This window comes from Hemitrygon akajei, chromosome 14 (genome assembly GCF_048418815.1).
Source record: "Hemitrygon akajei chromosome 14, sHemAka1.3, whole genome shotgun sequence".
NCBI lineage: Eukaryota > Metazoa > Chordata > Chondrichthyes > Myliobatiformes > Dasyatidae > Hemitrygon > Hemitrygon akajei.
Genome location: NC_133137.1, coordinates 86,508,945 through 86,522,650, shown reverse-complemented (window position 1 = coordinate 86,522,650; position 13,706 = coordinate 86,508,945).

Genomic DNA, 13,706 nt, shown 5'->3' with positions numbered 1-13,706 from the left:
AGAGAAAGCAGATATAAAACAAAGCAACCCAGCCCAGAATGAGTGGACATTTCATATTTCATCAGCTCCTGTACTCTTTTCATTTCATAATAATAACTGATCACTTGTTTAACATTTGCAAGATTGTCTGCTGACCACACAACTTGACGGGGAGATGACTGTTTAATGTCATCTCCCTTACATGAAAAAGGAACTTTGTTTCTGCGGGGCCCATCACAATGACAAGGTCTTTGTTAACACTATGCATACTACAGCGCAGTTAAATCTCACAATATATTAGAATCCTTGATACAACCTGATTAAAATGAACGATTCTTCTGCATTTATCTTTTTAAACTTATATTTTGCAATATTTTTCCAGAAGGCAAAAACTTTCAAATACGTCCATAAGGTCTTAATCAGCCAGTGTCGCATCTGAGTGTCCTAAAGTTGTATATTAATTTGTAAGTAATTGGAGCTTGTTTAATTGACTCTGTTAATATTAATTGATTCAGGAGTTTTCATGCATAGCAATTTTATTTAGTATTCATTCAATGGACGTGAGTTTTGCAGGCCGAGCCAGAATTTATTTGCCTATCCTAATTATCCTTGACAAAATGGCAGAGAGCTGTCTTCTTGAATTACTGCAGTCTTTGATGTGTGGGTACACCAACGATAGTCAGCTTGTCATGGTGGTGGAGAGACTTGAGAGTTCCTGAGATCCCAAGAGCAATGCCACCTGGAGTTTAGCCATCTGGCATTTAGCTCCTGGTAGGTTCACCAGAGTGATCCAAACAATCCCTCAGCAGTGGAGCTGGCAGAAGGTGATGGCAGATCACAACGGCAGTGAAGGTAGAGGAAGGCTGCTACAGTGAAGGATCCCCAGTCAGCCTGCACTCCATGCGACAGGACCCTGACCATAAGACATAGGAGCAGGATTAGGCTATTTGGCCCATCAAATCTGCTCCACTATTCAATCACAGCTGATCCTTTTTCCCCTCTTTAGCCCCACACCCCAGCCTTCTCCCCGTAACCTTTGTTGCCATGTCCAATCAAGAACCTATCAATCTCTGCCTTATATACTCCCAACAACCTGGCCTCCACAGCTGCCTGTGACAACAAAGTTCCCAAGTTCGCCAACCTCTGGCCAAAGAGATTTCTCCACATCTGTTTTAAATGGACACCCCTCTATCCTGAGGTTGTGCCCTCTTGTGCTAGACTCCCCCACCATGTGAAAACATCCTTTCCACATCTACTCTGTCTAGGCCTTTCGATGTTCAAAAGGTTTCAATGAGATCCCCTTAATCCTTTTAAATTCCAGTGAGTACAGACCCAGAGCCATCAAATGTTCCTCGTATGATAACCCTTCCATTCCTGGAATCATCCTTCTGTACCTCCCCCAGACCCTCTCCAATGCCAGCACATCTTTTCTAAGATGAGGGGCCCAAAACTGTTCGCAATACTCAAGGTGATGCCTCACCAGTGCCTTATAAAGCCTCAGCATCACATCCCTGCTCTTTTATTCTGGACCCCTTGAAATGAATGCTAACATTACATTTGCTTTCCTCACCACTGACTCAACCTGTAAGTTAACCTTTAGGCTGTCCTGCACAAGGACTCTCAAGTCCCTTTGCAATTCAGATTTTTGAACTTTTTTCCCTGTTTAGAAAATGGTCTGCACTTTTATTTCTTCTACCAAAGTGCATGACAATGCATTTTCCAACATTGTATTTCATTTGCCACTCTTTTGCCCATTCTCCTAATCTGTCTAAGTCCTTCTGCAGCCGATGTCTCCTCAACACTACCTTCCCCTCCACCAATCTTCATATCATCTGCAAACTTGGCAACAAAGGCATCTAATTCATCATCTAAATTATTGTTATGCAGCATAGAAAGAAGCAGTCCCAACACCGACCTCAGCAGAACACCTCCACTCACCGGCAGCCAACCAAAACGGATTCTTTTATTCCCACTCGTGGCCTTCTACCAATCAGTCAATGCTCTAACCACGTTAGTACCTTTCCTGTAATACCATGGGTTGATAACTTGGTAAGCAGCCCCATGTGTGGCACCTTGTCACCCTGAATGGCATCTTTCAAGGACTGTATGGTGGCTGTCCAAGCATCAGCCTCCCCACACTAAACAAAGTCAAGCACAGGCATCCTCCATTAAGGAATCCACCTTAACATCCTGGAGTTATGTAGATCCCGGAACCACCTCTACAGCCTCCTGAGGACACACCATTAGACAACCCCTTAGGAGAACATACTTGACTAGAATAATCACACTACTACACCCACCACCCCCCAGTTCTGCAGGGAGTTCCAGGATTTCTGACACAGTGAGGGTTCAGGAACAACAAATTATTTCCAAGTCAGTGTAGTGTATACCCTGGAGAGAAATTTCCAGGGGTAGTGTTCCCCATACTTGTGCTGCCCTTGGCCTTCCGGTTGGCAGAGGTGGTTGATTTGGAAGGTACTGTCTACGGAATCTTTGTGAGTTGCTGCAGTGATTGTAAAAATAAAGATGAACTTTATTTGTCATATGTATATCAAAACACAGAAACATGAATTGAAACTTGCCCCTTGCATCAACGATCAACGGCCATCTTGAACTCCCAACTGTATGTCACTTCGATTTCCTTTCTCAGTCAGAGGACCTGTCTGTCTTCTCTACCATCATGCTGATATTAAATGCAAACCAGAACAATGCCTCACATTCCAGTTGGGTAGCCTTCAAGTCTATGGTAGAAACATTAAACGTTGTAATTTCAGGTATCCTACACCTTGAGTGTCAGAGTCATAGTGTCATAGAGCTCGACATCTAGTCCATACCAAACTTTTATTCTGCCTAGTCCCATTGACCCACATCTGGACTGTAGCCCATCATGCCCCTCCCAACCATGTCCTTATCCAAAACTCTCTTAAATGTTTAAATCAAACCTGGACCACCACTTCCACTGGCAGGCTGTTCTGCATTGGTACCACTGTCTGAGTGAAGAAGTTCCCCTCAGGTTTCCCTTAAATATTTCACCTTTCAACCTTAACCTATGACCTCTAGTTCCTGTCTGACCCAACATCAGTGGAAAAAATCTGCTTGTATTTACCCAAGATATACCAGTCATAATTGTGTTTACCTCTGTGGAATCTTCCCTCATTCTCTGATGCTAAAGGGAATAAACTCCTAAACTATGCAACTTTTCCCTGATCTATACTCAAGTCCTGGCAATATCCTTGTAATTTTTCTCTGCACACTTTCAATCTTCTTGATACCCTTCCTGTAAGTAGGTGACCAGAAATGCAACAGTTCAACAGGGTGACTTACTTGGACCAGTTCCGTGCAGATGGATATTGTAATGGTATCAGGCAATGAGAGAGAAATGTTAAAGGTTGTATAGTTTGTGCTGCACCTGCCTCACCCCCCCCCCCTTCACTTCTTTATATTGCCCCTCCGCATTCTCAGTCCCGATGCAAGATCTTATAACCATATAACCATATAACAATTACAGCACAGAAACAGGCCATCTCGGCCCTTCTAATCCGTGCCGAATGCTGACTCTCACCTAGTCCCACCTACCTGCACTCAGCCCATAACCCTCCATTCCTTTCCTGTCCATATACCTATCCAATTTTTTTAAAATGACAAAATCGAACCTGCCTCTACTACTTCTACTGGAAGCTCGTCCCACACAGCTACCACTCTCTGAGTAAAGAAGTTCCCCCTCGTGTTACCCCTAAACTTTTGCCCCTTAACTCTCAACTCACGTCCTCTTGTTTGAATCTCCCCTACTCTCAATGGAAAAAGCCTATCCACATCAATTCTATCTAACCCCCTCATAATTTTAAATACCTCTATCAAGTCCCCCCTCAACCTTCTACACTCCAAAGAATAAAGACCTAACTTGTTCAGCCTTTCTCTGTAACTTAGGTACTGAAACCCAGGTAACATTCTAGTAAATCTCCTCTGTACCCTCTTTAATTTGTTGACATCTTTCCTATAATTCGGTGACCAGAACTGTACACAATCTTGAGCCAGTGTTGACCATCTCTTGGCCTCCAAATCAGAATCAGGTTTATTATCTCTGTCATGTGTCATGAAATTTATTAACTTAGCAGTTTCTATTTATTTATTTACTTATTAAGAGATACAGCATGAAACCGGTCCTTCCTTAGTTGTGCCACTCAGCAACACACCTAATTACCATTTGCCTAATCACAAGACAATTAACCTACTGGTCAGTGCATCTCTTGACAGTGGGAAGAAACCAGACCACGTCGAGGAAACCACCCAATCACGGGGAGAACATATAGACTCCTTACAGACAGCGCCGGAATTGAACTCCCGAAGCCCTAAACTGTGATGCTAACTGTTACGCTACAAAGTTTCAGATTGCAGCATCTGCAGTCTCTTGAGTCTCCATATTTCTAAAATGTGCCTTTCACTCTCATGCATAAATTCTGTTTTACCAGAATTCCAAAAGTATTAGTCATCCTGGAGGACATTAAAGATTAACAGCAATCAATGACAGTTCAAAGCGTACACACATCAACTTCTACGAGGTGCTTAGAGTGAGCAGCTAGTGATACGGTCTTGTTTTATTCATTTCAGATCAAAGGATGAATGGTTACTGTTAATGAGTGAGATCAGTCCCAGTTTCTGGGTGGCCAGTTTAATTTTAGAATGCATCCAAATGCGCAGTTCCTATCGACAAAACATCAGCAAAAATAGGCCTCACTACAGTTCTGTTTGAAGACAGAAAGAACAAAGTCCCAGAGAGAACTGTATTCCATACTCAATGTCTGCACTTAAAAATTGACATCATGTCCTCAAAATTACCGTGCACAAATATTGCTGCAACATCTGGATGAAATTCCTCTTTCAATCAATTTACTAATTCAGGCAGCTTAGTATTTGCACGATGCCAATTTAAGGTCTGGCAATTTTGATCATCTATTTTAGTACAGTGAGGCGGTGGCAGTTGAAAATAACCTTAGACTTTTCCCACATTCCGAAGCTGGTAGGTTTATAAATGCTAAAACAGCAGTGAGCCAATAATGATGAAAGATTAGCTTTATTTGTCATATGTATATCGAAACATACAGTGAATTGCTTTGTCTGTGTCAATGACCAGTGCAGGTTTAGATGTGCCGGGGGAAGCCCACAAGTGCCATCATGCTTCCAGGGAGTTTTTGAGTCTGTTTTGTGGTGTAAAATGTTTCAAGCAATACCTTTATGGGGGAGAGTTTATTCTCATTACTGATCATCAACCACGAGTGGCCATTTTCAATCCTCAGAAGGGTGTTCCACTAACAGCAGCAGCCCAGATGTAGCGATAGGCTCTGTTTCTTGGGGGGGACACGATTACATGATCGAATTCAAGAGGACATCTAATTATGGAAGTGCAGAAGGATTGTCCCACTTACCCTTGGAAAAGGAAATACCTGAAGAATGAGCGAAAGAAGACACTCCTCTTGATGTGTTCTCCCTATTGCAAATTGAAAGTCTCCCCATTCTGGCAGAGATGATCCAAGAGGAAACCAGAAGAGCCACGCTCTGTCCCAGGTCTACATGGCTGGAATGTGCAGCAGAAATTCCAGTTGCCCTGTTTTTTTTTTACCAGTTTCAGGTTGAACTTGCACTTCACGGAGGTCGTCTTACGTGTGGATTGCGTTATTGCACCATCCAAGCTGAGAGCTGAAGTGTTCGACGAGCCATATGTTGTACGTCTAGGCATGGGCAAAAGGAAAGTTTGTCTGGTGGCCTGGGATTGATCAGCAGATCAAGCAGCTTGCCACACACTGTCCAGGATGCCATCACGTCCAGAAGAAAGGTATCATGAACTGTCAGAATCATTTCCTGCAGTCCCAGAGTCAGCTCCTACAAGCACCATGGAGGAAGCCCCAGTACCTGAGATTGTTTCACAGCCACAAGTCTCTCCTGCCAAGCAGAGTGACACCCCTTGTCACCTATCTTGTAAAGACACTGCCCAGAAGAAGGCAATGGCAAATGACTCCTGTAAAAAATTTGCCAAGGACTATTGGCGTGGAGCACTGTAGCCAGGTTTGTCAGGAACCTGTTATAGTAATTGACAAATCTTCAAAAGCACCCAACTGAGACATGCCCTTTGACCTTGGGGTATCCACCACTGCTTGAATTTTTTCAGCACACTTGTGTAAATTTTGTGTGTCTGTGATGTGACCACAGCAAGTGATGCTTGGCTTAAAGAATTCACTTTTGTGGCATTGTGCTCTGAGCCTATAATCTTCTAATCTTTTTAACACTGTCTTGAGATTTCGGAGATGTTCCTTGTCATCCTTACTGGAAACAATGATGCCATCCATGTAACACTGAGTGCCTAGGCCTCCTTGCAGCGCCTGGTCCAAAGCTTTCTGCCAGAGTGCAGGTGCAGATGCCACTCCAAACGTAAGCCTATTTTAGCAATGAAGCCCTTTGTGAGTTTTATGTTGATAAATACTTTGGACTATTCTTCCATCTCCATCTGTAGGTAGGGGTCTGCTAAGTGGTTTGGGTCCTTAATAATGGACGTTGCCTTCCTGAGGCACCGCTTCTTGACACCACGAAGGCTAGTACCCATAATGGAGCTGACTAATTTTACAACTTTCTGCAACTTACTTTGATCTTGTGCAGTGGCATGCCCACCCCCCCTCCACCCACTCTCCATCTCCCATACCAGCTGGTGATGCAGCCAGTCAGAATGCTCTCCACGGTTTATCTCTGGAGGTTTTTGAGTGGTTTAGGTGACAAACCAAATCTCCTCAAACTCTTATTGACATATAGGCACCATCTTATCTTCTTTGTAGCTGTATCTATATGTTGGGACCCGGTTAGGTTCTCAGAGATCTTGACGCACAGGAACTTGAAGTTGCTCATTCTGTTCACTTCTGAATCCTCTATGACGATTAGTTTGTGTTCCCTCATTTTACCCTTTCTGAAGCTCACAATCAGTTCTTTGGTCTTACTAATATTGAGAGCAAGGTTGTTGTTTCGACACGACTCAACTAGATGGTATCTCGCGCTCCTGTACACCCTTTTGTTACCATCTGAGATTCTACCAACAATGGTTGTATCATCAGCAGATTTATAGATGGCATTGAGCTATGCCTAGCCACATAGCCGTGGGTAGAAGGAAGAGTAGAGGAATGGGCTAGGCACACATCCCCGAGGTGTGCCAGTGTTGATTGCCAGCGAGGTGGAGATGTTATTTCCAATCCACACAGATTAGTGGTTTTCTGGTGAGGAAGTTGAGGATCCAGTTGCAGATGGAGGTACAGAGGCACAATTTCTGCAGCTTTTCGATCATGACTGTAGGAATGATGGGGTTGAATGCTGAGCTATAGTCAATAAAGAGCATCCTGACATAGGTATGAGTATTGGGCAGGTGATCCAAGGCCAATAGACTAACAGGATAATAGGTTAAAACAGGCAGAATAATATGGATTATGAACAGGCCAGAGCGATGGCCTGACTATATCTATTTCAGTCCGAGGAATATGATGAGTAATACCGATGAGCTTAGAGCCAGCATTAGTGCATGGGACTATAATACTGTACCATTGTGGAAACCTGGTTGAAAGAAAGACTGGCAGCTCATAAATGTTTCATTTGTGACAGAATTGAATATAATAGAGATGGGGAACTTCCATTACTAATTAGGGAGAGTCACAGCTACACTAATGGAGGGCTATTTGGAGGGCTTATCCAGTGAAGATGCTTGGAGAAAACTCAGAATAAGAAAAATGCAATCACAGTGATGGGGTTATACTGTAGATCTCCCAAGATAGGTTAGATATACAGGCAGATCATGCAAATATTTAAAAATAACATGGTTATTATTGTGCAAACACGAGGAAATCTGCAGATGCTGGAAATTCAAACAACAACACACACAAAATGCTGCTGGAACACAGCAGGCCAGGCAGCATCTATAGTGAGCAGCGCTGTCGATGTTTTGGGCCGAGATCCTTCAAGTCCTGACGAAGGGTCTCGGCCCGAAACATCGACAGTGCTTCTCACTATAGATGCTGCCTAGCCTGCTGTGTTCCAGCAGCATTTTGTGTGTATTGTTGTTGGTTATTATTGTGTTGGGAGCTTTTAGTTTCCCAAAAATTAACAGGAACTTCTTCAGTGCCAGGGCTTAGATGTTCCTAATGTGTGTAAGTTGTATGCAGGAGGGTTTTTTGAAACAATGTATAGATAGTTCAATGAAAGACAAGGTCGTACTATAGCTTATCTCGGGGAATGAGTCTTGCCAGATGATCAAAGTTTTAGTCGAGCAGCATTTTAGTAGCGATTACACAATTCCATAATTTTTGAAATAGTTATGGATAAGGTGGCTGTATGAAAATGCTAAACTGGGTAAGATGAATTACACCTGTATGAAGAAGTAACTGGAGTCTGTACACCAGGAGCAGGTGTTTAAACGGAAATCCACATCTGATGTGAGTAATTTTGAAGGTCCTGTTGGTTCTCCAGTTTGGGAACAGATATTCTCATGAGGATGAAAGATAAGACAAGGTCTGAGAACCTTGGATGAGCAGCAATATTGTAAATTTAGTCAGAAAGACAAAGAAGCATATATAAAGTTTAGGAAGCTGAAATCAAACAAGATCCCTGAGGAATATAAAGGAACCAGGAAAGAACTAAAAAAGAATTAGGAGAATTAAAAAAGGTCTTTAGCAGTCAGATTAAGGAGAATACCAATATATTATATATACTGTGTGGATGGATGTACAGGAGGTCCGATTAGTAAGTTTTCTAATACCACTAAATTGGTGCAGTTGTGAATAACAAGAATGATATCAAGTGATACAGGAAGATATGCACCATTTGAAAATTGGGGCAGAGAAATGGCAGATGAAGTTTAAGGAAAGAATACAGCAAATGACAGGACCCTTAAAATATAGATATACAGAAACATCATGTTCAGTGTAGGTATGGTGGGGCAACAAGCCTCTTCCTGTGCTGTACTGTTCTATGTTCTATGTTTCGGGAAGATACACTGTCCCAAAAAATTTGGACTTCGGTTGTTTCTTGGATGAGGAATGCGAAAATGAATCAGAGTCATCATCAGGTTTAATATTATGAGCATATGTTATGAAATGTGTTGTTTTGCAGCCGCAGTACCATGCAATACAAAATAATTATAAAAATTCAAATTACAATAAGTAAATATGTATATAAGAAAAATAATTAAGTGGCACAAAAGAGTGAAAAAAGGGAAAAAATATATCTTGTCCATTCAGAAGTCTGATGGAGAAGGGGAAGGAGCTGTTCCTAAAATGTCGTGTATGTGTCTTCAGACTCCTGTATCTCCTTCTTGATGGTAATGATATGAAGAGAGCATGTCCTGGGTGACGGTGGTCCTTAATGATGGATGCAACCTTTTTGAGACATTGCCTTTTGAAGATGTCCCGGATGCTGGGGATGCTAGTGCCCATGATGGAGCTGAGTTTGCAGCTTCCTATAGCTTTTTCTGATCCTGTGCAGTGGCCATTCCATACCAGACAGTGATGCAACCAGCTAGAATGCTCTTCACAATACATCTCTTGAAAATTGTCAGATTTTGGTGACGCACTAAGTCTCCTCAAACTTCTAATGACCTATAGCCACTGCTGTGCCTTCTTTGTAATTGTATCAATATATTGTGCCCAAGATAGATCTTCGGAGATGTTGACACCCAAGAACTTGAAGCTGTTAATCCTTTTCACTGCTGAATCCTTAATAATTGGTGTGTGTTCCCTCGACTTTCCCCTCCTGAAATCCACAATCAATTTCTAAAACAGGAGGTCTCCTTCTGTACTAATATTACAGAGCTGGGAATTGTGTATGGAGTCAGACAACTTTCCATTCTGATCTGCAGCCTTAAGATTCACAACCTGTGCTTTAATTTCCTCTCAAAGGAAGCCAGTCAGCTTGCCTGTATGCTTCAGTACAGGATGCCCCTGTACATCAATACTCTTATGTCCTGTCACTTACTGTATACTTTCCTCTCACAGTTGTCTGGATTAACTGAGAAACAGGCCCTTTGGCCCACAATGTTTTGCTGAACCAAATAAATTAATGGCCAAGTGTCTAACTAAACTAATACTTTATGCCTTAACAATATCCACATCTTTCCACCTCCCTCACATTTCTGCCTATCTAAATATCTCTTAAATGTCCCAAATGTATCTGCCTCTACCACGACCCCAGGCAGCGCATTCCAGGAACCCACTAGTCTCTGTATAAAAAACTTGCCCCTTACATCTCCTTTGAAATTAACCCCCCCCCCACCTTAAATGCATGCCCTCTGGTATTAGACATTTCAACCCTGGGAAAAAGATACTGTTTATCTACTCTATCTATGCCTCTCGTAATCTTATAAGATCTCCCCTCAGCCTCTGCTGCTCCAGAGAAAACACCCAAGTTTGTCCAGCCCCTCATTATAGTACATTCTTAATCCAGGCAGAAACCAGGTAAACCTCGTCTATACCCTCTCCGAGGCCTCAACATCCTTCTCATAAAAGGGCAACCAGAACTGTACGTAATACTGCAAATGCAGCCTAACTAGAGTTTTATAAAGCTGTAACATACCTTCCTGTCATTTGAACTCAGCGTCTCAACTAATAAAGGCAAGCATGCCATCTGCCTTCTTAACCACCCTATCAACCTGTGTAGCCACTTTCAGGGAGCTATGAACTTGAACCTCAAGAACCTTCTGCTCATCAACACTGTTTAGAGTCTTCCTCTTAACAGTGTATGTCTCTTTATATTTCTGCCAAGTTGCAGCAGTTCACATTAGGCCGGGTAAAACTCCACTTGCTATTTTTCCGTCCATGTGTGTGACTATCCCACTGTGTCCTTTGGCAGTTCACGCATGCTGTCCACAACACCACCAATTTTCATATCATCTGAAAACTTACTAATCCACCCACCTATATTTCCAGTCAGGTCATTTGTATCCATCACAAACAGCAGAGGTACCAGTACAGTTCCACTGCAGAGCACCACTAATCACTGACCTCCAGCTAGAATAATTCCCTTCAACCACCACTCACTGCCTTCTATGGCAAGCCAGTTCTGAATCTAAACAACCAATTTCCCAATGCTCCCATGCATCTTAATCCAGATGAGCCTCCCATGAGGGACCTTGTCAAACACCTTACTAAAATCCATGGAGAAAACATGTGTAGCTCTACCTTCATCAAACACCTTGTCAAGAAACTCAGTCAAGATACTAAGGCATACCTTGCCTCACGCAAAACCATGCTGGCTTTCACTAATTAGGGCATGATTTTCCATAAATCCCATCTCTAAGAATTCTCTCTAGTAACTTCCCTACCACTGATGTGAGACTCGCCAGTCTATAGTTTCCAGCGTTATCCCTGGTTCCCCTCTTGGACAATGGAACAACTTTAGGTACTCGCAGTTCTCCAGGACTGCAACTGTGGCTAGTGAAGAAGTAAAGATGTTGGTCAAAGCCTCAACAATCTCTTCATCTGCATCCCTCAATAACCTGTTGTATACCCCATCAGGCTCTGGGACTTATCCAATTTAGTGCTCATTAAGAGACACATTACTGCTTCTGTCTTTACCTCAGAATGCCCTTGTTTAGAAGTACTCTAATAATCTCAGTAATACTCAGTTGATGTTCCTGTACTCCAGGTCCTACTCAGAATCAAATTTAATATCACCAGCATATGTAATGGAATTTGTTAACTTTACAAAGCAGTACAATGCAATACATGGTAAATATAGAAAAAAATGTAATTACAGTAAATATATATATATATATATTAAACAGTTAAGTTAAAATAAATAGGACAAAAACAGAAATTAAAAAGAAAAGTAGCGAGGTAGTGTTCATAGGTTCAATGTCTGTTTAGAAATTTGATGGCAGAGGGGAAGAAGCTGTTCATGAATCGCTGAGTGTATGCCTTCAGGCTTCTGTACCTCCTTCCTGACAGTAACAATGGCATGTCCTAGGTGGCTGGGGTCCTTAATGATGGATACCGTCTTCATGAAGTTGTATTGGATACTACAGAGGCCAGTACCCATGATGGAAATGACTAATTTTGCAACTTTCTGCAACATACTTTGATCTTGAGCAGAAGCCTCCCCATACCAGAAGGTGATGCAGCCAGTCAGAATGCTCGCTACAGTCCATCTGTAGATAGATAGATAGACAGATCTCAAAGAAAGTTATTGTGTCATAGTAGCATTACAAGTGCACAGATATACAAATATGCAATATTAGAAGAGAAGTAGAAAGAATAAAAAGTAAATTACTTCAAACAGTCTAACAGGAGGGAGTCATCAGTGCCCCGACTATAGGTTGACTCATCATAGAGCTTAACAGCTGAGGGTAAGAATGACTTTATACAGCGCTCTTTGGAGCAGCGCAGTTTTCTTAGTCTATTACTGAAAGTGCTCCTCTGTTCAGCCAAGGTGGCATGCAGAGGGTGAGAAACACTTTACAGAATTGCCAGGATTTTCTGTAGGGTTCTTTGTTCTACCACAGCCTCTAGTTTGACCACTAAAACAGAGCCAGCCTTTCCCATCATTTTATTGAGCCTGTTGGCATCACCCATGTTGATGCCATTGCCCCAGCACACCCCTGCATGGAGGATTGTACTGGGAGCAAGAGACTGGTGGAACATGCGAAGGAAAGGCCTGCCTACTCTGAAGTAGAGGCGACTCTGGCCCTTCTTGCACACAGCTTGAGTGTTGGTGCTCCACTCAACACTGTAGAAGTTTTCAAGTGTTTTAGGTAACAAACCAAATATCCTCAAACTGCTAATAAATTATAGCCATTGTCTTGCCTTCTTTATGGCTGCATCAATATTTTGGGACCAAGTTAAGTTCTCAGAGATCTTGACAAGCAGGAACTTGAAATTGCTCACTTTCTCCACTTCTGAGCCCTCGATGAGGATTGGTTTGTATTCCCTCATCTTATCCTACAATCAGTTCTTTGGTCTTGCAAATGTTGAGTGCAAGGTTGTTGCTATCAGACCACTCAAGTAACTAGTATATCTTGTTCCTGTATGCTCTCTTGTCACCGTCTGAGATTCTGCCAACAATAATTGTATCATCAGCAAATTTATGGATGGCATTTGAACTATGCCTAGTTACACAGTCATGGGCGAAGAGAGAATAGACCAGTGGGCTAAGCAAACATCCCAGTTGTGTGCCAGCGTTGATTGTCAGCGAGGTGGAGATGTTATTTGCATAGATTGTGGTCTTCCAGCTAGGAAGTCAAGGAACCAATTGCAGAGGGATGTACAGAGGTCCAGGTTCTGTGGCTTTTTGATCAGGACTGCAGGAATGATGCTGTTAAACACTGAGCTATAGTCAATAAGCAGCATCCTGACATGGGTATTTGTATTGTCCAGGTGATTCAAAGCTACATGGAGAGCCATTGAGATTGTGTCTGCTATAGACCTATTGTGGCGATAGGCAAATACTTTGGTAAATACTGAGTTAAAGTACTTATTAAGGATTTCATCCACATTCTGTAATCCATTCAAATGTTCCCCACTTTATCCTTGTCAGGCCTACATAGGTAAGTGCATCTCAGTCTTCTCTGAGCTAACAGGAGTCACCTTCCACTTGTTTCCAACTCATCACCTGCAGCCTATTTAAACCCAGCCCATATCCACGGTCACTCTTCCCAGCCTTCAGTTACCTGTCTGTTGTGTTTAATATCTTCTCTCTCTCGTTTTGAGGCC